The following is a 27,643-nucleotide window of genomic DNA, read 5'->3' as shown; positions in this document are numbered from 1 at the left end:
GCTTGCGGTAGTCTGTTGTATCCATAGAGAAACCATAAAATTTAGCTTATAAAACAGAAGAGTGGAAATAAGTGCCAAAATTATTTTTTCGAGATATATTAGAAAAACACAGTATAGAACTAAAACTAATAAATGTTTAAAATATCTTTAAAAATACATATAATATACATAAAGAATAGATGCTTTCGCTTCGCACTTGTAACTTTTGTTAGGACATGCAGCATAGTATTTATTATGTTTCTAATTTAATAACTTAATATTGAAAAATTTGGCACTTACTTCTTTTGGAATTTCCACTCTTAATAAACTTTTGATTTCTAACCACAATTTCTCTTGACGGATGATAATCAAAGGTCAAAATGAAATTCCTTGCAAATTCTGAAGTATAATTAGTGGAAAAGTTAAAAAATTTGTTAACGTTTTCCACTAATTGGAGATTACTACCACTAATTTTGACGTTTTGAATGCTTACGTTGATATTAGAACAAACTTCTACGCTAATTGAAACCATTCATTTATTCTACTAATTTCGAGGTTCTGAATGAACCTTTAGAATTTTTTCAAAGTTCACCTAATCGAATTAATAAAAAAATCTCATATGATGCGGGCTTTATCTGTGACTATAACATTACATCCATTGCCTGAGAAAGTGTTTGTAAAAATAGAACTTGACATTAAGAAATAATAAAAAATTCGGCATTTTTCGTAAAAAACATGGTATAAAAAGTAATTAATCTTAATTTTGCAACTTTCGTGAGACATCCTTTAGTGGAAGTCGACTCGAACAGGTGATATTTTAACGGATTAGAGAGAGGGTTGAGTTATTGCCCGACAAATTTATAGTTCCTGTCTGAGCAGCGGTTTCTTTTCTGATCTCGACGGAGTTTTCAGTCGGGATTCGCGATTTACCCGGACCATTTATTATTCCGAGTAGTCGAACGGCGTCATTCTTGCGAACAGATTAAAATTTAAAAGCGCTCCATGAACAGGGTTGGCCTCTATCTACTTAGGTGCAGTTTTATACCTTCCGGTAAAACTTAAGATTAATATAAAATATAAACTAAAGATTTTTTCATTTAATTCATTTTTATACGTGTCAGTTAAATAATGGAAGGTAACTTCATACATCGTTGAACATAGCAGGATTACACATCAATGTTAACAAAACTAAACTTGTTGTATTTTTCAAAACACCGAGAAAGACTGTCCTCAGAACTAACAACAAGGTGGTAGATCAAGTATCGTCCATAAAATATCTAGGAGCCCTCGTTAACGACGTTTGCGACCCTAAAACTGAAATTTTGGCGAAGATCGAATCGGTCAGACGTACTTTTGCTTCCATGAAAACCCTCTTCTCCAGCCGAGATTCTAAGCCTCAAACTGCGCATTGTTACATCTTTCCAGTATTTCTCTACGGCTCTGAAAGTGGGACACTCAATCAGACATTGGAAAACCGCATTAAGGTTTTTGAGATTTTCCTGGATGGATAGAGTGACAAATGAGGAGGTGCTCAGGCGGATGGGCAAAGATAAAGGGCTCCTATCAACAATGAAGGAAAGGAAGTTACAGTACGTCGGTAACATCATGAGGGGTGAACGATACGAGGTGATCAGACTGGTCCTTGAAGGCAAAATTGAGGGCAGGAAATAAGTGGAAAGAAGGTCAAACTCCTGGTTTAAGGATCTGCGTCGTTGGTTCGGAAGAACATCTATTGAAATTTTCAGAGGTGAAGTTTCACGCACCATCATAGCCAGTTGGATCGGCAACCTAAGAAGAACATCATCAGAGACTGATATAACAATATTTTCTCCTGATGCCTCTTTTTTATTATCTAGCATCATTATCATTTTCACTGAGATTATTGTTGACGCATATGGTATTTTTATGTTATTTACTATGTGTGAAAAGGTTAGAAGATTGAGGTTAGGAGACTATCAGAGTCGTCCGTGACGCATCGGTTTCTAAATGAGAAAATTTTCTTGCAATATGTGGTATTCTTTCTTCTTCTCTTTCTCAGCCTGGTTCCATCCAGTGTTGGATATAGGCCTCTTCCTTGGATATAGGTTTTTCTATGCTTCGCGATCTCTAGCCAATCTTATCCATTGTCTTCCTGCCACTGTTCTGAAGTCATCGACCCATCTCTTTTTTGGTCGGCCCACACTTCTTGTTGTTTTCCTAGGTCTCCATAGAATGACTTTTTGGGGCCATCGGTCAACGGTCTGGATCCTGTCTTGCCACATGTCCGATCCATTGCCACTCTTTTAACAACATCAATTAGTTTTGTTTTTTGACGTATGTGGATGTTCCGCATTTTTTCCCTCATGGTGACTGGAACATGATTCTTTCCATGGATCTTTGTGCAACTCGCAGTTGTTCAGCTGTTTTTCTGGTAATTGCCATAGTCTCTAAGCCATACGTAAGTACAGGTAGGATGCAGCTGTCCCATGCCAAATGGATGCTGCCTTTGATCTCCGCCAACCAATGTGGTATTGATAAGAGCGTATTGAAGTAATTATTACTACAAAAGTATTTAAGAATTGCCGATAAGCAATTTAAATTTCACTACAATTTGTAGTTTTGGTTAAGATCGAAGATCGATTTTACTACAATGGAACGGAAATATTGCCGACATGCCGATTACATTTTACTATATTTTTTTTAATTATGACTTGATATGCAGTTTATATAACCCTAAATACTTCCATATTAAAACCTTCTACAAAACTATGAGCTGCTTCTGCAACTTTTTAACTACAAAGAAATAGTAGTGTTACAACTTGTATTTGGCCCATATACCACTACAGTGTGCAACAAAGGATTTCACAATTGTAGCATCATTCGCAACATTTTTTTTCCGTGAAGAAAATACATAGAATTGAAATGTAAGAAAAATATAGAGAACAAATGACAACTGTCAAATCGATTGATTATGCAGCAAGTTTAAAAAAAACTCTGTTTTTACTGTTAGTGGTACCAAGTTAGTCGGATCATATAGCAAATTAAAAAAAAATTATCTGTTCTGTAGATAAAACTTCTTCAAAAAGGGCGAATCTTTGTTGATGTATTGTCATTGTCAGTTGTTACCATCATTCCATCGGTGCATTTTTTAATGAATCTATTGATTTTTGAGGCTCAAAAAAGATTTACAAAAGTTATTCAAATAATTGTTTGTATTAAATTTTGGCAACTTTATATTATGTGATTAATTTTTAAGGTTGGCAACACTGAAGCGAAACGGCTCGAGTCGGGAATATCCGTTAATTCGGTCGCGGATATGCAAGGCGAAGTTCAAAAAACTCATTAAATGATGGATTTGGACGTACCCGACCCGTCTTCCAGCTTACCGATAGCCTTAAAGTCGCTTGTTTTTCTGCACATTATTGCTTTTTCTTTGGGACTTTTAAAACTGGTTGCGATTAATACGAAAACGAACTTTAAAAACATCAAAAATGTTTATTATTAATAAAAACGCTCTTATATATTAACCAAAACTTATTATTAATTCAAACATAAAAGATCAAATTCTAATTCATGATTTATTTATTACTTTACTTTTTTTGAGTTTAAAATAATGGAGACATCTGATTTAGTCCATATGTCGCTTCAGAGACATTGGTTCGATTTGTGAATGAGTGATGCGGATAATTTAGAAGAGAGGTCGCACTTTAGGCGGTTTGTTTGTAATTGTTGGATATTTTTAGATCGGTTCGACAGGAATGTTTTGCACTTTATCATACCGAGAAACATTCTTAGTACTTTTTTATAAGTATTATTTTAAGATAAATTCTTGGGTAATTATCTAAACCTAGATGTTACTTCATTAAAATATGATTATTAAACAAAATGTACCTAATAATTTGAAAAGTAACAATCGGAATATATCTTAGATCTTCTTATAAAAAATACTAACTCAAGTATACAGGGGATTCATTAATGACATGCTAATGTTTAAGGGGGCATTTTTGGGCAAAATAAATAAAGACAATAGAAGTCCGAAACTCTTTTAGCTTTAATACTGAATCATTGTCTACCCCATTCAAAGTAATCTTAACTTTTAACAAACAGGGTGGTAAAATTTTCTAAATTTTTTTTTTATAATAACTTTTATTTTATTATAGATATCGTTATGAAATTTGATAAACGTCTTCTATCCATAAAAATGCATATTCTTAACATTTCAGGGTGTATATCTCCCCCGTCGTCAGAAGCCAAAAAATAAATAAAAAGAATAATGGAACACTGTTTAAAATGTCTAAATTAACTATTTCGGGAACACTAGTTTTTTTAACGCAAATACGTCTATTAAAACCGTTGACGTTCTTATACACTGACATTACCGAGGACATCACATAATATCAAAATTCAAATTACCATTATATACTGACAGTTACCTAATGAGGTAAGACCAGGAAGCCTAATGTTTCTGTATATGAAATATTTTGTTTATTTACTAAAATTTATCAAAAGAAGAAGCGAAATCAACGACGATATATAGCTATACATTAGTAACTATAACATCTACAAATACATTAGTTAGCATTGCATCAAGCTTAACAAAATCTTGAATTGTCCCCTGTATTTTCGTAGCATCTTTATCCATCTCTTCCTCAGTAATTATTTTCAGAGGGAATTGGCAAAATTATGCAAAGTATTCGAGAAGTACCTTCATTCCCTCGTCGCAAATGATGACAGAATCGTTACATTTTCCTTGTTTATAGATCCTTTACAAATCGGATTTCATCATTATGTATTTGATAGATTCAAATCGGAATCCTCAAGTATACGGTTTGATTATTCGCTCTGATAATAACAAAGAGACGAAGCATTGACGATATTTAAATTAAAGTTCGAGGAAATGAAAGAAGTACATAAAATATTTAAAAAATACAGATACGCTACTAAACAACTAAGCAACATTCATAAAAATTGACGTCATCCAATTATTTTTGACAAGTACCAGAAATACTATAATCATTATGTAGAAAGCATGGGAGGGGGTTAATCACCGTGACCTTACAGATCTATTGAGTTATAACGAGTTATAGCTCATCAGACAGTCTCAGACAGACTTTGGTAAAAGGCAGTATCTGAGACGGTTTTACAGAGGTTAGTTCTCCATCTCCGACATCAGTCGTGCCAAACTTCATGGCACGAAAGGTTGCAGTTATATAGATAATGTCATCGATCGTCGTTTCGAAACCAACTGGCCGCCGTTTTTTTTTCGATCATACGGTTCCCAAATCACACTACTCAACACTAAAAAATTATCTGAATCGGCTTATATTGTTTCATAATCAGGTCGGTAAATAAAAATATTTGTAAGCAATTTTAATTTCATATCACATCTAGTTTTGCCACCACTACATATTAAATTGGGTCTCATAAAAAAAATTGTAAAACGCTTAAACAAAGACGGTCCTGCTTTTCAATTTCTCAAACAAAAGTTTTCGAAGCTTAGCGAAGCCAAAATCAAAGAAGGCGTATTTGTGGTCCGGACATTAAAAAGCTAATTGAAGATTCATCTTTCACATCTACTCTTAACCCAACTGAAAAAGAAGCATGGAACGCTTTTATAGATGTGGTAAAAAACTTTCTTGGTAACAACAAATCGCCGACTTTCGTGACAAAATAAACAGCTACTATAAAATGGGATGCAATATGTCTTTAACACTGCATTTCCTTCATTCCCATTTGAGTTTTTTCCCCGAAAATATGGGCTCAGTTAGCGATGAACAAGGAGAACGTTTTCATCAAGATATTGCCACAATTGAGAGGCGTTACCAGAGAAGATGGGAACCTAATATGCCAGCCGATAACTGTTGGAGCCTCGTCAGAGCTACCTCTCCATCTCAGTATAAGAGAAAAGCCAGTCAGACAAAAAAAAACTTTGCCTTTCTAGTCAAAACATTAGTGAAGATAAGAAGTAGGTACTTTAGTTTCCAGAAAAATTGTGATTTTTGACCTGCCACCTTATCTAGAAACTGTGATGTGATGGAAAAGTTTTATTTATATATTTTTATTAAGTTAATAGTAAGAAATAATAATTACAGAGTAAGACCCCAGATAATTTAAAAATTTTGAAATTTGTTAAGTAGTGTCATATAAGATCTTCGGTAATAACCTTTTTTAATAGACAATTGTAAACACTGGCATTTTTCTTCGTCTGTGTTCTAGTGGTATATCTTGCATATCTTCATTTAGTATACCGTAAAATTTTGTTTGTTTTTATTATTTGTCTAGGATTACTTACTAGTCAAATGTTGTTCAATTATTATACTTTTCATGTTCTTAATCTAGGGACAATCACACATGAATAACTATTTTGTATCTATAAAAGAAAAAAAAGAGTTTCGCTTTCCTCTTTTACTTTTTTTCTTCCTTGGCAAATTACCACCGATGAGCTTCTGACAAATTAACTTATCGGAATAATGAGATTCTCTTCGAAAAACTAGAACGAAAAAGTTTTGAGGCAGAATTGTGTGCGGGGCGTGAGATGCTACGAAAGGAAGAAAAACCTCGGTAATAGAAAATAATAAATAAAAGGCACGATTCGCAGATACAGATGTCCGATGTCGGAAACTGAGTGATCACGATTCTCTCAGTTTTATTTTTCGACGTTTTACGATCAACTTTGACAATTCTATTTTATAAGAATACGTAATAAAAAAATAATATCGTGTCCAGAAAAAAAATTATTAGTGACAGGTAGAGCAATTATTTTTGGCTTGTCTAGAAACCAGCCGTTCCAATCCTACGAATTTATCCGTGTATCTACGGATTTTCAATTTTTTGGCAAAATTGAAAAGTGATAAAGAATTTTGTTACATTGTTAATAATTACAGTTGGGGTTTGAAACCTTTGGTGTTACAATACCAAGATAAAACACTATTTCACCACAATACACCAAAACACTACTTGTTGATGATGTTAACATCATCGGTAGATGATTAAAGCTCACTCAGCGGTTAGTGAAACACGCGTCCAGTGCAAAAGTAAGTCCTGCGTAAAAGCGTTTTTATTTCTTTTAGAATGTAGTTGATGCTCTTTGCAAAGTTCCCGATGTCGCTGATGTTGGTTGCTGCTTCTTCTAGTCCCTCCAAAAAGGTGCCGTAAAGTTTTAAAGCATCGATTTTCTAGTGCCGCACAGTGGCACAGAGAACAACACTCTGTGGTTTCTTTTTCGTCTCCGCATTCTCTGCAGAAGTCGTCGTTGAAAATCTCCCCCCCCCCCGTGGGGTAGTTACTAGGTTCTAGGTACTAGTACTAGGTTCTTTTTGTGCTCTAGTAGTTGTTTTGCCTTTTTGCTATCTTCTACTGGCCACAGTCTTCGAGCTGTTAGGTTAGGTTAGTACTCACGGTGTTGCCATGTCTCTTGCTGCTTGGCCTTGATGGTAGTTCCTATAGTTTTAGTTGTGTATAGTTTCTTATAGTTTTCACTATGTTGACACTGGACATGGTCTCTGCCTGCTTCTTGGTTGCCCATCACATTACTGTGGCCTTGCACTCAGCAGAAAGTGGTCCCGCCTTGACACAGCCAGGTCAGTGCTTCTCGGCAGTCCATAACAATTTTCAATCTCACTGATTGCATGGTGATGCTTCTTAAAAATCCCAAGCTGTCAGAGTATATCACGATATCTCCCATTGGTCTATCAGCGATTTTTCCTCATATAAAACTGGCTGCTTCCTTTATTGCGTAAACCTCTATATGCTCGTAGAACATTACAGCCATCGGATAGCCTTAAAAATCGTGGGATGTCCAGTTCCTCTGAGAAGATGCCTATACTTGTGCCTCGGAAGTCACAAAAGCATCTGTGTAGACTGTTATCTCTTAAGTGTTCATTACTAGGTTGCTTTCCCATTCTTCTCTTGTTGAGATGCGAATCCTTATCTTTTCTCCAGAATCACGTTTGGTGAGCATATTATAGTCCGTTTTCTGGTCTCGCAGATGATAACTCGTGTTCGCCATGCTTTTTCCTATCACTGGATGACATTGGATGATCCAGTGAGTATTGTATTGGATGGATGGTGGATCACATTCACGGGCCTGTCGATTGATTGTAAGTCCAGAATTACTTCTAGCGCAGCTTGCGCTATGTTGTTTCTTGTTCCAGTTGTACCTATCGCTGTACTTTTGTGATGCTTTTTCTATTTTTCTCTTTAAGTACCGTTTCGCACCATACTAGTGCTTCATAGGTAATGATTGGTCTAACTACAGCAGTGAACATCCAGTGTACGGTCATAAATATCTTCGAGAATAATCAATATTTTTAGTTTTCGACGGTTTTAGGATTTAGCAAAGAGCACCTTCCCTCTAATTAAATAATTTTGATATCTCTTCTGGTTTACAAGACCCTTGTAGTGTGCATTCTTATATGGGACACTGTGTATATTATACTGGAAGCCTTAATTTTTACTTTTTACACAAGTCTCTAAATGCAGACAAAGCTGTTCCAAAAATATCCTATATTAGTCTATTCAACGAGAAGATCCACGACTGTGACTTGTATTTTCTGTCATTCTGTCACTTTTTGGATGTCATTTGTTAAAATCTTCCCCGAACTCGTCGCCTTTATATAAAAAATCCATAAATATGCAAAATGAAAACAGTAGAATCTTAAATAAGTATCATTAAATTTTATAAGTTGTTATTAACATTCGTGAATAAAGCTTTATGTCTAGCCATAGTCATTATAAACTTCTTCCAAGCACAAGTATCATATATTTTTCCCCAAGCCATTATTAAGTCTAGCTTCTTAAGTTGCATATCTCAGATTACAGAATATCCATGAGCATATGTTAGTCTCCTATTATACTATTAGAATATTATAATTAGGTATCAGATTAAATATTTTACATCTACCTCATTATGAAAGTAGAAAAAAAATATATTGTTTTATAGTATATCACACCAGTTATTTTAAATTTAATATTAAAGTTGAAAAAGCATATGAAATAAAAACTTTCATTAAAACTACAACAGGCTGTTTTTGGTTTTGCGAGTTTTTAATAGTTCTTTTTTCATTTTCTTTAAGAGATGATTGCCTCTTAAGATGCGAAAAGATCTTTTGTTCGTTAGACAAGAAAAATTGCGCTCTGAATATGTTGTCTTCTCCAACAATTTTAGAGAAAACAACTAAAAAATGTATAAAGAATGAAAATTTAAAAATAAGCAGTTTGTAAAAAAAACTCCAGAAACTTCATTATTGAGTTTGAATGTTTGAAGATCCATTATAAAAAGAAGAAAAAGATTAAACTCCAATCTAAATAAATATAATAATATGTATAAAGAATATTTATTAAAATTAGTAGAATAATATAGTATTAACTATGTTTTTTTATAACAGCTGACAAGTTTGTCACCCTTGGATTAACGCAGCAGTGTTTACAAAAAACAACTATTTTATTTTGTAGAATAAGTGTAAGTAGATAATGGAAATACCCATAAGACTTTTTTGAAGAAATATAGTATTTATGTATATTAAAACCCAGAAATATTATAACAATTAGGAATACATACATATTATATTTTTACTGTATTATACATATATTTTTAACATATTAGATTCTGTAACTGATTTTCGTTATCGAAATTTCTATTACTTTCTAGGGAAAAAATAATTTAGAATAGTGAAGAGCATATGCAAGGCCAAGACTCTCTTGGTCTTGGTCTTGCAGTCTAATAACTGGTCTTGGTCTTGCGGCACTCTTGCAAGTCCACTTTTTTAATAGGTTTTTACTAGATGCACTTTCTACGAGATAGAAGATCTGTAAATAGATAGTTTTCAAGTAATTTAATCCAAATAAAACTAAAAAATCAATATATGTCTGATAATTTTTTTTATATTTCAATATATATTTAATCAGCATTTATTCCATTAAAATCGTATGTAAAAGTCAGGAGACTTGCAATAAATTAAAGCAATCATTTTAACCCTCACCCTGGGTATTTTTTACTTTATTCGGTAGAAAATGACACTCCGAATAGAATGACATATCATATGTCAACTTTTGACATTTTCGCATATATGGTTTATTTGAAATTGTAACATGCGGTTCATAACGACAATTTGACTCGAAATATCAAGTGTGTGGTATCAAATTATTCGTAAAAAAATGTTTTTTTCCTAAAATACTAATGAGCCACCCTTGTTCCATTTGAAAAAGTTGAGATATGATTAAAAATACGAATTGGGCATCTTTTAACCGGCCAGGACAAGACACTAAAAACATTAGACAATCAAATCTATTTTTCCAAGGTTCCTTAATTAAAACTAAATTAGTGTTTTTAACACAACCATGGCAGTCTAGATTGAAATTTAAAATACAATTTGTTTTTGAGCGAATATGTCAAAAGTTGACATATGATATGTCATTCGATTCAGAGTGTCATTTTATATCGAATAAAGTAAAAAAAAATACCGAGGGTGCGATTTAAAAATTAAAAGTTGTAGTCATTTCCAGTGAAACAGGAAGTGACTGAAAACAACTGAGTACGTCAATCAATCCTAATTTATGTCATATACTAACATATCAAATTTTGTTTTTTATCTGAAAAAATAAAAAAGTTTGATGAGCCACTTTTGAGACGCACCCGGTATATTATTAATTTTATTTAATAAACTATGAAGGGAAAGGGGAAGTAAATAAAAATTTTGTTATTTTTTTAATATTATCTATGAATAATAAGATGTTAAATAAAAAACGTAAAAAAATGTAAGACTGCAAGAGTCGTGCATGTTGGGTCTTCGTTTTCCATAAGTCTTGCAGATGTAAAGCTAGTATTGGTCTTTCCTTTGCTTTTTGTGCAATACCAAGACCAAGACCGCAAGATCAAGACCAGTCGCTCATCACTATTTAGAAATATATATGATAGATTTGACAAATGCTATCATTATCACTTAATAAAACCCAGGGTTGGAAAAAATCATGATTTTTTTTATTTAAATCAGATTTTTTTGATTTTAATTCAAAACAATATTTAAATGGGATTTCCAAATGACCTAGGACTTATTTCCAATTAAAGTCCTATCCTAAATGGCTAAATCTTTATAACTCTGCCCGATACCGGTAACATTAACAATTCTACTGCGCGTTTGTCCTTTTTCCACATCGGTCACCAATATATTCCGCAAAAAAAGTCGCTCGCTTCAGATCAAAATGATTTTCTTTCAAACATCTCAAAAATATTAACTTTTGTCATTTTAACGCCTAGGCATAAAAGTAAAGCACTTTTACGCCTAAGCACAAAAGTACAAAAATATATTGTTTAACCCTTAACTGGTCCGCCGTCGTCTGACAGACTACGCCAAATAATTAACACATGATTGGTGTTCTAGCTAATCCTACCCCTCTAGGTCAACAACTGATAGCCATATTTGTGCCCAAACTGGATTAGTATTTTAGAAGTTCTGGAAGAAGTTACTGAAACCGTAGTCTCACAGACGACGCCGGACCGTTTGTGTAAAATTTTATGTGTGACAAATTTTTGTAAAATATAACTGGGTCTCCTAAATGAGTGCCTTTAGGGGACTCTAGTTATGAGGAAACTCTATTAAAATGATATGATGAGGCCTGTGACAGTGACAATATGACAATCTGCCAGACAAATGCGTTTGGCAATGTCAAATATTCCACGAGAAATATGCTTTACAATTGGTAGAATACTTGCAATTCCTGTACAACCAGAAGACGCCCACGGAGATATTTTTATCCTAGAGTTCTTATCGTAGTCAAAGACAATGTTATGTCCTAGTTAATTATTTTTTATGTCTAGAATGTACGAATCCATTGTGTAAAACATGTTCAGAAAAACAATGAAATTTGCCTCATGCTGTAACTAAAAACTTTTCCTTTAACTCCAGTTTTATAACTTATTTTTTTATATAATAGTATTAAATACTTATTTCTATATTGTAATGACTGTTAGTAATTTGGTTTTATTTTTAGAGCTTAGTAAAAACCTATATTGTTTTTTTTTTTCCAAATTTATATGTATGCTATTTTATTTTGTACTATATTTTCTGAAAGTTTATATTAATTGAACCCATTTTTGTCTAGATTAGTTTAATAATACATAATATAATATATAATGAAATAAAAATTTGTTATTTTTTAGTTTTTGTGTGTTTTTTAACTTTTTAGAAGGCGTAGTCCCACAGACTACGCCGGACCGTTTATGATACATATCTATTACCGGACCAGTTAAGGGTTAATAATATTAAGTGTCAAATTAAACGAGTGTATAAATTGTTGCTCGATTACTGTTCCTTTTATTTGCAATGTTTGAAATTGATTAAAAAATATTTGTAATGTTTTAAAAGAAATAGTATGTTCTATTTGTAGTAAAAATGTACTTTTTGTGCATCCCTGTAACGTCGGAATACCTTTACAATGGTCCTTCAAAGGTACAGTATCGTCAAAAAAAGTATAATTTTTACTCCTGATAAAACAATACACGGAAATTCGGAAATAGTCTTAAGTCGGGAATGAAATTAGTATGTATTATCTAATGTTAAAGTGTAAAGTACTTACTGCAGATCAAAATGTCGGTAGGAATCTGGAAACATACAACCGTTTCAAAAACAAAAATAAAACAACACATTTTCTGACAACGATTACAGAATCCCGGGAATGAAGATATAGTCTCTATATCAGAAGAACCTAGTTCTGCACTAGACTTTGCGGATGATATGTATTCGAACAGCGAATTTTTGTCACTTATATATACATTTTAAAATAAATCCCTACGTTTAGCGGTCTAATGGATTCACACGAAATTACTTCAAAAATCGGTCCAACATTTAAATTTTGATGAATAGATATTTTTATATAGTTTTATAACATTTCCAATTATTTTTCAATTTATTATCTGTTATATATGTATGTTATAGAAATATCTTTTCTAGTTTTCTATGACACATTTTTATAACTTTTACAGTTATTTTTTGATTTATTATAAAGTTTCAATAAAATTATTTCTTTTTGATTTAAATCACATGATTAAAATTGAAAAAATCACTTGATTTAAATCACGATTTAAATCATGATTTAAATCGTTTGATTTAAATCATGCCAACCCTGATAAAAACCTATTCAAACCTAATCAAAGATATTTCTTGAAAAAAATCCTGAATATTTCGCCACTGAAACGGAAATAAAAATCTAACAAATAAAATCTGATGCCACCTAATGAGGCTTAGACTAAAAAACTTACTGTATATTTTTTTTCGGGTTTTTGTCAAGAAATTAACCCGACACAAAAGTATAGACATTTCACATTTTTATTAATCAAAGATAGTTATGCGTTTAACATTATGAACAAATTTTGTAGACTTAAAAAAAGCAAAATAAAAAAAAATTAAGCCTCCACCGTGACAGTGTTTGACACTGCCGTGACCAGGATTCGAACCTGGGTTACTACGGCCACAACGTAGGGTCCTAACCACTAGACGATCACGGCTATCGGAGACATGAAAACCAATTTACAACCATTGGTTTTTCTAATCTCGATCAATTTATCACGCTCCAGTTATGAAGGTAGGCAAAGCCACCCGCGGGCGATAGAAAAATGAAAGGAACCGTTGTTTCAATCGATTGTAATAGGCGGGTACTCTTAGATAAGCATAAACCATAAAACAGTACCTTTGTACACGGTATTGATCCCATAAAATGAAAGATAAACTATAAACCGTAAAGCTCGGTGGGATATAATCAAGGAAATTTGATTAAATAGATAAACTTTTCAACGGTCCATGATGTTAAATAATACTGAAATGTGATATTTTCATTTACGAATTTAAAAAAAATCAGCGGCAACGCTATTTAGTTATAGTCGAAGTGTTTTTTACTTACGGTAGTTTAGTTTTTAAAGCAATGAGTTCAAGTACGGACGAAAGCGTATTTTTTGTGCTCTTCTAACAGAGGAAGAGGAAGAGGGGGTGAGGAAAAGTTTGGACTCATACGATTAACAAAAAAAGAAAGAAGTTTGGAGAATTTTACCATCTTTTTCAGATTTAATAAAAGACAAAATAATTTTTCAGTATTACAAAATATAAAGAAACATTTGCCTCCTCAATTGAGGGTTTTAGAAGAAAAAAACACCAGGTATATCTACTGTCATATTTTTCAAGAAGAGACAAATTACTAATATTTTGATAATTCTTATTTATTCTGATGTGTATATTAGTTATGTGGTCAAAAAAACCCTGATCTTTTTTTATATATTTAGGTAATTAGAATTTAAAAATTGGAGATTGTCACTTTTGTTAAAAAGTGGAGATTGCCAGTTTTGCCTCTACACCCCTCAATTATATTAAATCTTTGATAGAAAGGCATTTCGTCCATCTGTCTCTAGTGAGGGAAGACTAAAAAAAAATATCATATTCCTTTATGAAAATCGATTTGCCTAATTTACCTTTAAAAATACAATTCTGCCATTGATACATATCACTAGTTCCTAGTCAAAAAGCCAACTGAAAACTCTGGAATGCAAAATTATTTCCCTTGTGAGTACGCACACTGCAACGCGCCGAAACGCGGGAGACGGAAAAAAGTTGCTAGAGAAGTCTTCCGACTTCTTGACGGAAATCCCGCGGCTCGTTTCTGGGCTGCGCGCTCTAATGTGCGTTGGTCCATTTAAATACATGGCAAGCAGACAGAAGAAATTTCCACATGGCGCCGCGCCGCGTCGCGCCGCGTTCTAGTGGGCGACAACCTTCAGGATGACACTTTAAAAACGGCAGTCAGGAATGCACATTATAGTGTTTTTTTAAACAACTATCACTGCGAACGGCAGCTTTTCATCGGAGGGCAGTCGTGGATAAGGCATTTCACTGGAAAAAAAACTAATTAATAACAATAAACAAAAAAATTGTTATTGGGCGCCAGGCATGTACAGAGAAAGAAAACACAGTTGTATATTACTTAAAACTAATGACTATATTTATTCATGATGTTCTTTGATGGTAAACATATGGTAAATAACATTGTAGAATTCTAGCAACTATAGTGGTTATATGTCGAAGAAAGTAATGTTAAAAATAGTACTAAATATGTTTAATGAAAAAGACTATAGAAAAATACAATATAGATTAGGCCATAGAAAATGTATAAAAGGTAGCAATACTTTAATTAATTTGTTAAATTTTATACGATATTAAATCTGAGATGTTTCAAGGCGTAGATTCTAGAATCGGTTCGGTTATTCATTTGTTAAAATGACGCAGGAATATATACAGAAAGTAATACTATTACAAAACGTAATGTTCGCAAAGAAACTAAGATCTAAATCATATTTAAAATACCAATCGGATATAAGTAATTTAACCACTAGTACGATATTAATTATTCAAGATGTATGTTATTGTTTTAAGACTAAAAATGAAAAACATAAAAACCAGAACTTAAATCTAAACTTAGCTGTTCGTTCTTAAGGCAATCCTGCTTCAAACAGTAACAGCGTGAGGTGGGACTCGTATTTCTGTACTGTCTCTCGGCCAATGCAACAAAAGGGGCTAGGATGAGGACACCATGAACTAGTACAGCTGTAACTATCGAATGGGCTTAAAAACAGGAACGATGCAGCATGGAGCGTACGCCACATCCACGCTGGGGCACTCTGTACATAGGATAAACCATGCACACAGTGGACACTCGTCCATAGGACATCTGTACATGGGAACACTACCCATACCTTGGAACACTACTAGGACCTTGGATAATGCCCGTACATTGGATACTGTCCGTACCTTGGACATCCAACCATAAGATAATGTCCGTAACATGGACCATAACCTTGGAATCAATACATCTATATGGGACACCTGCTCATACCTTGGACCCTAAAAACACGAAACCCTTGTTTAAAACCAAACAAGGTCTAATAAACAAAATAAACCTACCTCGAAACACTTCCGAGGACTCAATAATAAACAAAAGAACTGTCCTTTCTTCCATTTAACATTCTGGAGGACAAAAGAAAACCAACGTGTCAGCAAACACCAAATACGAGTTGAGGTGGGCCAATCCAAAACTCTACCCTAAAAATATTCAATAATAATAACGAATCTAATAAAGATAATATCTCATCTTTACCTGTTGCTTTGAAATAGCAGCTGATTCAAATTATACAGCAAGATTTAAATAATTGCAATTTCTCTAAACAGGGCTCTGAAGGTAAAAAGTGAAGTTAAGCGCGGAGAGCGAAACCTTGAAAATAAATGCCCACAGAGCAGCACAGGATTGTCGACTTGAGAACGTTAGAACTACGCCAAGCGCCTCAAACAAATTATCCGGTCTGAACGATACGGAATCGGGTGAACATACGCCAGACATCATATATCATATATAAAAAAGACATGTAACGAACTAAAAACGTTACAACATCAGGAGATTGGAACATAGTCATTAGAACATAATTTCATTAATTGTGATTGATAAATTTGCGTTTATCTCATTAAGGAGATCGAAATCGACAAAATACCAAGATACAACTTTTAATTAGCATTAAACGTTCTATGTAATTTTGCTATCAAAAGATGATAAATCTGTAGTTATTTTTTTAGCATTAAAATATGTAGCACTTATAGTAACTTTTACTCTCAAAATGTGATTCGAATCACTAAAAGCACACAAAAGAAAATTATAATAAATCGCAAGAAATGAAGACTTTAACCCCTTGTAGCTACGGAACAAAGCAAAATAGGACCTATGTTGATATGAAAAATAAATCTTACTTCTACGTAAGAAATCTCCCCACGAGAGATGGCACATGTTTTTTGAAACACCCTGTAATAGAAAAATGTGATAAGTGTGTATTTTTACACTTTGTCAACTTTATAACATTTGTTTTTATATTTAATTCACTTTTTCCGGGATAGTACAATGAAATTCCAGGAACCGGGACAACTCACCAGAATCTGTGACAGACAAACGATTATATACATGGCCCGGCAATAGTGCGTCGGGCATCTGTAGCTCCTAGAATAAAAAACTTGAGAATTTTGTTTAAGTGCAAACCTAAAGTATGTACCAGGATGTATTTCAGGAAAATATTTTAACTTCTATAAGGTGGCTCAAAAAAGTGTGAGTGGACCTGGATGATTTTTTTTTAAATGGAACACCCTGTATATTATTGCATTTTGGCTTCCTTTCAGATCACTTTACAAAACCCTAAGATATGAATAAATATATTTCGATAGTTTCAGAGATATTAAAAAATAAATCAAAAATATATATTTTTCAGCCCTTCTTAAAAAATTATTAAAAATACAAGAACTGTCCTGAAATCAAAACTATATTAGGTATTTACTTTAGATGGTCTGTACTTACTTTGCTATAATTATGGAAATCGTAAATCATACAGGATGTTTAAAATTCTACGCCAAACTTTCTAAAATATAAAATAATTTTTCTTGGTTTTTTTAAATGGAACACCCTGTATATTATTTTTTCAATAGATGGAGAATTAAAAAATAAACATTTTTTGTATTTAGAGTATTTCAAAATTTTTAACGGTTTCGCAGATATTCGCGGTTTTATATTTCATATGGCATTTTCCACAATAAATTTTTATCAAAGCCAATAATATTTCTCTCGTATTTTACCATTGAATGCGCCATATGAAATAATACTGCGTGTATCTGCAAAACTATTAAAAAATTTTTGAAATACTTTAAATACAAAAAATGTTCATTTTTTAACTCTCAGTTTTTTAACTCTAAAGTAAATACCTAATATAGTTTTAATTTCAGAACAGTTCTTGCATTTTTAATAATTTTTTTAAGAAGGGTTGAAAAATATATACTTTTAATTTATTTTTTAATATCTCTGAAACTATCGAAATATATTTACTCATATTTTAGGATTATGTAAAGTGATCAGAAAGGAAGCCAAAAATGCAATAATATACAGGGCGTTTCATTTAAAAAAAATCATCCAGATCCACTCACACTTTTTGAGCCACCCTATAGAAGTTGAAATATTTTCCTGAAATATATCTTGGTACACACTTTAGGTATGCACTTAAACAAAACTTCCAAATTTTTTATTCTAGGAGCTACAGATGCCCGACACACTATTGCCGGACCCTGTATGTTCATGTAACTTAGACGAATTGACATAAAATCGAGAAAAATCTATTAAATTCTTGCATATTTTGGCATATTGATTTTGAAAATATATCAATACTTATATGAAATGAAATGAACAAAATTCTTACAGCTTTAGTGTATATTAATAAATAATATTTTCTTGCCTTTAGCTGTGTTTTTTTTTCTAATTTCGAAAAATCGAAAGTAGAGAAAAAAAAATAAAAAGGAAAAAGAAAATTGTTTTGCTTGTCGTAAAGGGGGTGAACTTAACCGACACTTTACGACATCGTCTGTTGATATTGAAAAAGTTTTGCTTGCCGTATCTGTGAGAACCAGCCCCTGGACAGCCCACCTGATGAAGGGTAGGCCCAGAAACGGGTTGTGGGAGTGGAGTTTGGTTCCCCCCTTTACGACAAGCAAAACAATTTTCTTTTTACTTTTTTTTCCTCTACTTTCGATTTTTCGAAATTAGAAAAAATACACAGCTAAAGGCAAGAAAATATTATTTACATAAGACTTTAGGTCTCATTTTTTATAATAATTCTAATATCTCTAGATTATATCCCCACTCGTATCCTTTTCACAAAGCCTAATAACATGAATACTGAACCTTCCATATAGCTCTACTACAGCTTATCATTGCCTAGTACAAAGAACCGCAATTTACCAGGCTATTGCACTGACGTAGAATGTGTTCTGTCGTTTTTTTGAATGACAGAATCTGTCCATAACTTCGTCTGTCAATCTCATCAGCTTTAAATACCTAATGAGCTTATTATATTAAGCAATGCCCTGTTGGGAAACCCACTACCGTTTGACAATTTTCAAGCTTTTCTTTGCTTATCAAGTCTGCCGTAAATTTTGGGGGGTGTTCTGTTACGAATAATTTCACCCTACCTCTGTCCTGCTGAACTTTTCCTTATTCTAACGATTTATTGGCCGCCCACTGCGTTGTGGTCATTTTTGTCCAACAAATGACATTGTATATCTATTTCAAGTGTCTTTACTTATTCCTAATATACAGGGTGGTCCGAACTGTATTCCGGAAACTTCGGGAGCATATTCTGCAAATAAAAATAAGTAAAAAAGTTCGTTTAAATGTATGTCCTAAATGCTTAGTTTCGTTTCGAGATACAGGGTTTAGAAGTTTCATTTTTATTTCGATTTTTTCCAAATAATTTCTGAAGTAATACCAATATTTGGATAAAAATTGGTGTCTGGGAATTTTTTGACATGAAAAATTTAATTTTGATGTCAATATGACTCCTATTTGTAGGGGGCACCACCTACATGTGTTTTTACGTTAATTGTTTTGAAAAGTACTCAACTTTTCGTCCGTACCTGTATAAAACTACTGGGTGAAAAAATGTACATTTCCATGATTTTTTACGTAAAAAATGTCTCTTGGTAAAAATCGCTACTCAAGATATTTAAAATTGAAATAGTCAATACATCTCATTATTGATATAAAATAAACATGTTGAATAGACAGTTATTTGATTATTAAATTAATCATAAATTTTTCTTCGACAAAATGGTGATAAGATAGTTTTTATTGAACTTTTGGCACAAAAAAATTTCAAATTTATGATTTCTGTATAATAACTACCGTATGATCGAATAAAAAAGGCGTCAGCGATGGCTATGAAATGAAAATCGCTGTCATTTTATATGTAAAATTATATGGGAAATGTCATCGATCGTCATTTCCAAGCCAACTGGACGCCATTTTTTTTTCGATCATACGGTATTTAGTCAACATATTTAATATATGTCAATGATGACAGGTATTGATAATTTTGATTCCAAATATCTCGAGAACAATTACTCGTAGCGATTTTTACCAAGAGACCTTTCTTATGTAAAAAACAACATAAATGTATATTTTTTTACTCAGTAGTTTTATTCAGGGGACGGACGAAAAGTTATTACTCTTCAAACCAGTTAAAAAATATGTAGGTAGCGCTCTCTACAAGTAGGAGTAATATTGACGTTAAAATCAAATTTCTCATTTCAAAAAACTCCGAGACACCAATTTTCATCCGAATTACTTCAGAAATTATTTGGAAAAAATCGAAATAAAAATGAAACTTTTACACCCAGTACCTCCGAAAGTAAGCATCTTGGGACATACATTTATACGAACTTTCATATTTTTTTTTATCTGCAGAATATGCTGCCGAAGCTTCCGGAATACATTTCAGACCACCTTGTATAGTCTAAATATAGTATAAGTAATAAGAGTATCGATATAATATGGTCCTTTAATCAATACTTGCTCATTAAATCTATCGTTACGAAAACCACTTCTTTCCTCCCTAAATATAGCACATATTTCTTCTCTATCAAAATAAGTTATTTTCTTCCACCTCGGTAAGTAAATTACGATCATTAAAGAAGAAAAACTAAATTATTGCTGTCTCTTCTTTATTTCTCTGGAGATATGAAAAGCAATTAAGCTGTGCTGTGCCGCTTAAGATATTTTTAGTTTCTTTTACGGCGTTTTTCGTCCAGTCGTAAAGGAAGGGGCAACAAACTAATAAACTACCTGCTAAAGGTTAGCACAGAAAATATATTTAAAAATTGCCAATAAAAAAATGCAAACTAATATCCCAAGAGAACCTTTCAGGTTGGGTATGAATAATAAAAATTGCACAGGCATTACTTTTATTAGTTTTAAGTAAAGTCTGTTAAGAGGGTGCATACCTGCAAAATTGTCGGATTATCCTCACTGAATTGGAAAACTTAAAGACTATTTTTTTGTAAACATAAAAAATTGTGTGTGCACTATGTGCGCATATTTGAAGTGAAACTTCTTACTAACAGCTATTAAATTGAAGGATTTGAAGGATATAATTTTTTTATGAATGGTTTCAAAAACTTCAATGAAATTCAAAACTTCAAAAAAATTAGAGTTAATATAAAACCGTATACTGTTCTAGCTTGGCATATGATATGATTCTCTTTATCTCTGCCCTTCATACGTGTTACATATATTTTTATATATTTTTATTATAAGCTATTTATTCTACAGTAATACCCGGATCTTATTGATAGGAGTGAGTGGTTATTCCGTTTAAATTTTATATATAATTTTACAATTTTAGAGAGTAAGTAAAACTCACGGAAACCGTTATGAAAATCAAAACAATAAATGACAATTGAAGGGATGGCTGCAATAACCAGGCAGCTCCACTTTTTTTCGAAAATAAGGTTTTTTAAAATTGGCCGGTCTTTCCTGCAACAATCAGTTCTCTCCATATAACAGTACATAAATGGCGACGTTAGCTGGAGCTGCCTTGCTCTGGGTTTGCTGCAAGAACTGAGCAGCTCTTTTTCGATTTCCCACAAATTTATTATAATGGAGCTGCCTGGTTATTGCTGCCACCCCTTCAATTGGAATTGGAATTGAAGAAGAAGAAGAAGGAATTGGAATTGAAGAAGAAGAAGAATTTTATATAAGCCGCATCAGCTGCTGGGCCATTAAGCGGCATTAATTGGAATATTTGTATTGTCATTGTCAAATATTTTTGGCCAATCACAAGCGATTCATATTATCCATTAAACGGAGGCATGAGAATGCAACAAATTTAAAAATTACGGATTTGTTTAACCCAATCAAAGTTTTTAAATTCAACTAATAAAATTAGTATCGCATCATCGTATCATAGGATATCGGACGCAGGAAAACCCGCCTTTATTCATGATATGTCAAAATTAACAATCTTTTTATTTCATATTTGTGTGTTGACACTTATTCAGTCCTATATAATATTAGATATAGATATGTATTTAAAAGAAAAATATCTGTCTATCTAATATTAGTTTGTTGACCTATCCAGTGTTCCCAACGCAAAATTTCCATCACAATTCGACATCTCTGCACGACTAGGGACTTTACAAAACTCCACAAAACCGCCATTAAAAGGGGTTGACGCCAGCGGGGGCGCTCGCAAACCCGAGGATTGTCGGGGGGCAAAAGTCGTAAACTCGGGCGGCAGACACCCTCGTAAGGGTCTAGGGCACGTACGCCACTGGGTTTTATTACCGTCAAGGGCGGGGGAGAATTCGTCGATGGGAAAAGTGGCTAGGAATGACGAGAACTGTTTTTGATAGAAATAGAAATTCTGTAAAATATTTTATATTGTCTTAATTTATTTTGAAATGTTAAGATTATCCTACAAACAGTATGTCCCCGGATTGTCTCTACAAGAGGAATTTTTTTAATTATTGGCATTTTGAGAAAAATGCATTCTTCATAAAAAAATTAGCTTGTTCCAAAATGGTCAATCCCGTTTATACTTTTCCAAATTTCCATACTGTTTTACAGAAAATTAAAAAAAAAACATGAAAATAGGGTTGAAAAAAGGTAGCTTCTTGAGATTCCGGAAAAATTGCTGCAGGAGTACAATCATCACATGTAACAACAAAAGTATCCTTGATCATAATAATATATCTAGGGCACATATGTTTGTTATTAGATGTGATGATTGTGACAAAGGGCGATGGTGGCGATTGCCAGCCGGGTCCCAGCCTTAATATTAAATAGAAATGAAACAGAAAAAAAGTGACGGTAATATTCTGACGTTATCCCCAAAACGTTTTTTTGGATTAACAATACATATTTATATTTGCATTGCATTTTGGTTTGCATTGCATTATGGGTAGTTTCCTGATTTTAAACACACATACAACAAATCGATAGGAAAAAATTGACCAAAACGTAAGGCGAAAAAATACGCAAAAAATCCACCCGGGCCGCATTTAAGCAAAATGTACCATTATATAGTCCATAATGTGATTTTCCCTGCTCTCATTGGTTGAGACTAAACGCTGGTGCGTTTTGCCAACCGTGACTAAAACGTGGTACGTTCTGCCATATTCTTTCCAGCATCATGCAAATGTTTTTAGGACAATGCAGATTACACTAACATGTTATAAACGCCATTATTAAAATCTTTGATTTTTAGGAATGAGCACAGAATTATCCTATTTAATATTTGATCGTCTTTTTAGGACCAGCGTGAAATGTTAAGAAACCGCCTATTTTATAACAATATTAGTCTGACACTTCTGAAAAATTGTTTGTTTGATTTCCGTGTGTCGTGGCGTCCCTGTAACACAGACAGGTATATGTGGTCAATGTACATAATTTAAAATTATTTTGAAATGTACAAGATGTGTCAGAACTAAGATCCATACCAAAGTTATATTTTTTCTTATGGAACACCAGGTATTTTATTTCACTTTTGGATTTTTGAACATAAAATAAGGCATTTATTATAAGGGTTTATTTAATATGTTTAAATGCTTTGGTTTTTGAGATATTTAAATATATTTAAATATGCATGCTATGATAAAAAAGTTTGTCAACACCTTGTAGATTACTTTTCAGAATTAATTCTTGCGCTGACTTTCAAGCCAGAGAAATAAACCTTACTAAACAATTTGATTGCTTCCTTAAATGTATACAGGGGTGTCAAAAATTGCATCATACATAGAAATAACGAAGTTTTTATGTAAAATAAATATTTAAAATAGACCAGCAATTTTTGATACCCCCGTATACATTTAAGAAAGCAATACATTATTTTAGTAAAGTTAATTTCTCTGGCTTCAAAGTCACCACAAGAATAAACTCTAACTGAAAAGTAATGTACAGGGTGTTGACAAACTTTTTTATTAGAGCATGCATATTTAAATGTCTTTAAATATCTCAAAAACCAACGCATCTAAACATATTAAACCCTTATAATAAATGCCTTATTTTAAGCCCAAGAATCCAAAAATGAAATAAAACGGAATAGTATCTTAGTTCTAACACACCCTGTACATCTTCTTGGGAAACTGCGTGATTTTTGTCCCAAAGCCACCTCCATACAGCCTGTCTAATACGGAAAGAACAAAGTAAAAGTTCGCCGTACAATCCAGGCAACTGAATATAGCCGCGAAAATTCTGAAATCCATGCGTCGCAATCTTCTGCTGTTTTTAGTTCAGCATAAATAATGCTAGCTTAAACCAAAACTAATTTTACACTGAATCGAAATTGATCCGGTAAAATATACGTCAAACCTTCAGATGTCATGGTAGATATCAATTAAAAATGCTAAAGTTTATTCAAACACACAAAAACAACGTCTGTCTAATGAAAACTACTTGAGAAAAGCGTATAACGGCGGCGTGTTTTTGGCGAAGTTGTCATATCAATACGTCAATTCTTTTTTATTGTTTGGTTTGGGATAATTCAGGGCTATTGAAAAGGTTAATGCCATTCGATCTCAGGCATAATACACCACGTTTTAGTAAAGTTTAGCAACATGTACCTGCGTTTGGAATGCCTCACGCTAACGTGGCAAAATGTACCGCATTTTAGTCATGTTTGGCAAAACGCAACAGCGTTTAGTCTCGACCAATGAGAGCAGGGAAAATCACATTATGGACTAAATAATGGTACATTTTGCTTAAATACGCCCGGGCCCCTCTGGCTCTGACCCAGTCCGACCCTAGTGATTATTACAAAAAAAACATGAAAAAAGGTAGCTTCTTGAGCTTCCGCAAAAATTGCTGCAGGAGTACAATCATCACATGTAATAACAAAAGTATCCTTGATCATAATAATATAATGTGCAATTAGTTTTTTGATTTTCTAAAAAGCAACGGCAGGAAAAAGTAAAATTGATTTTCAAAAAAAAATCCGTTTTTTCCAAAAAAAACTCAGCAATCCTTGAAATTTTTAAAACTTTTTTGATGGCATCTTGGTGAACATCCTAAAGCACAACTTTGTCCCAATTTAACCATGTTTGTATCTATTACGGTTACCGAAATACGAACGCTCGTCCCTCGAATTTGTAGCACCCTGTATAGGATACATTTGTTATTACATATACGTGAAGATTGTATTTTTTTCTCTTATTTTCTCTAAGTTAATCATCCTTGTATCTCTTTTGGTTGGGAAGATTCCAGTAGTAGTGCGCCTTCTTATATGGATACCATGTATAGAATCTAAGTTCTATATTTATTTTGATACTAGGTATATATTCTCATTTACCACGTCTGTGGAAGGTACGCCAGTGTGTTTTACGGCCGGATTGGGACGCTCCTGTCAGTGGCAGTGGATTGTCGCTGGCGGAACTATAGAGGGAAAATGGAGAAAAATAGTTGAGTGCAGAGGGAGTGGGATTGTTTTTGTTGAGTGACTGTTATGGAGGTAATAAATACGTGGAGTGCCTGGTGAAAATAAAACGGAATTCAATTGGCGAAATTTATAGCGATTGTTCTGCATAACCATGAAAAACAATGATGCATAATGTAGCAGCATAAAAAGTTTCAAATAAATTTAATATCTATTAATAAATCGAAATAAATTTTTGAATAGGTATATAGAATACTCATAAGAGCATGATTTTAAGAGAAATCATGCCCTTATGAGTACTTTATATGTTAGATAGTTAAATTCCTGGTAAACAGCTGATAAAGGCACTTTGGACATAAAATAAGTCTGTGTGCCATACATAAAAAAGGGCGAGATATTTTGTTTACTGTTGCCTTCTAAAACACTACACCATATTATATGGAACATTGATTTAAGTTTTTTATACTAATATCATGTATTTATTAATAAACTAAATTTATTCCTACTGAAACATGATATTTTTTTTTTCACTTGAAACATGTTTGCATTATATTGAGATAAGCCTATAGAAGAGATACCTAGATAAACAATACTCTGATTGATAGCTGTATTGCTAGTTGGTAGTATCGTAAAATTTCTTGTTTTTGCCTTTGAATGAAACTTTTGATAAACTTATATTAACACTTATGAGTCACTGAAATCCACTAAAATCTCAGTACCGTTCTTTAAGAAAAACTAAAAAAAAAAAGATAATGAAGCTCTATGTGTATGCATGTACGTACGTATGTATATAAAGTATCCCACTGTTTAAACCAACAATCTAAAGATATCAGTGGACGTTTTTCACATTACCAAAGAACGGTCTGGTGATTTAATTTGATTAAGATTACATATTTTAATAATTAGCTATATAAGTATATAAGAATTTCCTGTCTAACTTATAAATTTCATATTGTTATTGCTTCATTTTTTTTATTACTAGATGATGTTATGGTTTGAAACCGACGTTTCATTATTGATCTGCCATCATCAACTTTCTTTTTTTAAATACGACTGAAAACCAATGATTAAAAAAAAATCGAAAAATTCATGTTAATGTATTTTACATAAGAAATCGTGTGTTAGAAAGAGATAAAGAATAGATTTTTGGTAAGATATCGCCAGGAAATTATTAAAATATATTTTTTAAATAAGTGCGATATATTTTGCGGTTTTGGGACCTTAGAAGCTCTCAAAATCCGTAATAAAAATTCCAGAACCGTATTTAAAATCAGAAAGTTGATTTGAAAATCTGATAATACCAACTTGTAGAGCAAAAAGTGCAATTCGGAAAGATTAGAGGTTGAATTATTAGGGGTTTACTGGGTTTTCAAAAATCTTCGGAATTACTTGGAATTTTTCAACTTTTAAACTGAAATTTTCAGCAGCATCTAATTGATCCACCATTTAACTGACCGGGTATCTCTTCTAGGTTTCGCGATCCCCAATGATAAGGCTCGAATTTAGGACATCATCTGAATTTTTGAGAGGTCACCTACGCTTTCAATAAGTTTCTTCTTGCTATAGAGTTTGACATTCTAAGAAGAATCTAACACATGACTGAAAAAAAAACCGGCGTTAAAAACGCATCGGGAAGATCATTTTGGCAAAGTTAAGCCTTAGACGTCAATACTTGGCGTGTATTCTTCTTTATTTTCTAATGGCTCTTACTGCCAGTTGGCCTTAATAAGGTCGTAATTTATTGTTACAATAATGAGTAAAAATGATTTTTAAATGGTGTAGTTTAATATTCCAGAAATAATAATTTTTTGAAAATAGATAATATATGCGTCTGCTATCCTTTTTAATCTTTCTATAATTAATGTTAATTGTTGACAAGTTTTATATCAATTTTTAGTAAATGACGTCTAGGGATCGATCTCACTAAAATTACCATCGATTGTCATTCCCCAGCCGTCTTCGACGCCGTTTTTTTCGATCATACGGTATTTATTAGAGATGACCAGGAAATCGCAAACTGAACGGCGATTCAATCGCAGCGATTCTAAAATCGCAATCGCAATCTGTGATTGGCTCTCATAGGAAACTGCGATTGCGATTTCTTCTATTTGCGAGTTTCAATTTAGGCAACCAGTATTACTATAGCCGTGATTTGCAACTCTGTTGCGATTTGCGATTTTGCTGCAATTGTGATTTTGTTGGGACCGTGATTTCTATCTGCGAGTTTGAATTTTTAGGAGTTGCGATTTGCGATATTATTGCGAATGTAATTTTAGAGTGTATTCAAGCATTTTATAGTAAACTGTGATTGAATTTTCTCTCTGATATTATTTATTTATAGAGAAGGCGTTATTTTCTAGTGCCACGATCAATAATATACCGGATGTTTCTCAAGTGTGGTTCACCCCCTATAACTTTTTT

The 27,643-nt window shown here is 32.9% G+C and overlaps 1 protein-coding gene and 1 non-coding gene across 4 annotated transcripts in view; both read right to left on the bottom strand.

Moving 5' to 3' along the window:
• Positions 1-27,643, bottom strand: part of LOC115889681 (tyrosine-protein kinase-like otk) — a 205,535-nt gene that overhangs the window by 87,263 nt on the left and 90,629 nt on the right. The gene's annotated exons all lie outside the window — the stretch shown is intronic.
• Trnah-gug lies at positions 13,388-13,459 on the bottom strand. Its single transcript has one exon. It is a non-coding gene; the product is annotated as a tRNA-His (tRNA).

This window comes from Sitophilus oryzae, unplaced genomic scaffold (assembly GCF_002938485.1).
Source record: "Sitophilus oryzae breed Bouriz unplaced genomic scaffold, Soryzae_2.0 scaffold_829_pilon_pilon, whole genome shotgun sequence".
NCBI classification, from domain to species: Eukaryota; Metazoa; Arthropoda; class Insecta; order Coleoptera; family Curculionidae; genus Sitophilus; species Sitophilus oryzae.
This window is presented reverse-complemented; position numbering and strand designations above follow the sequence as displayed.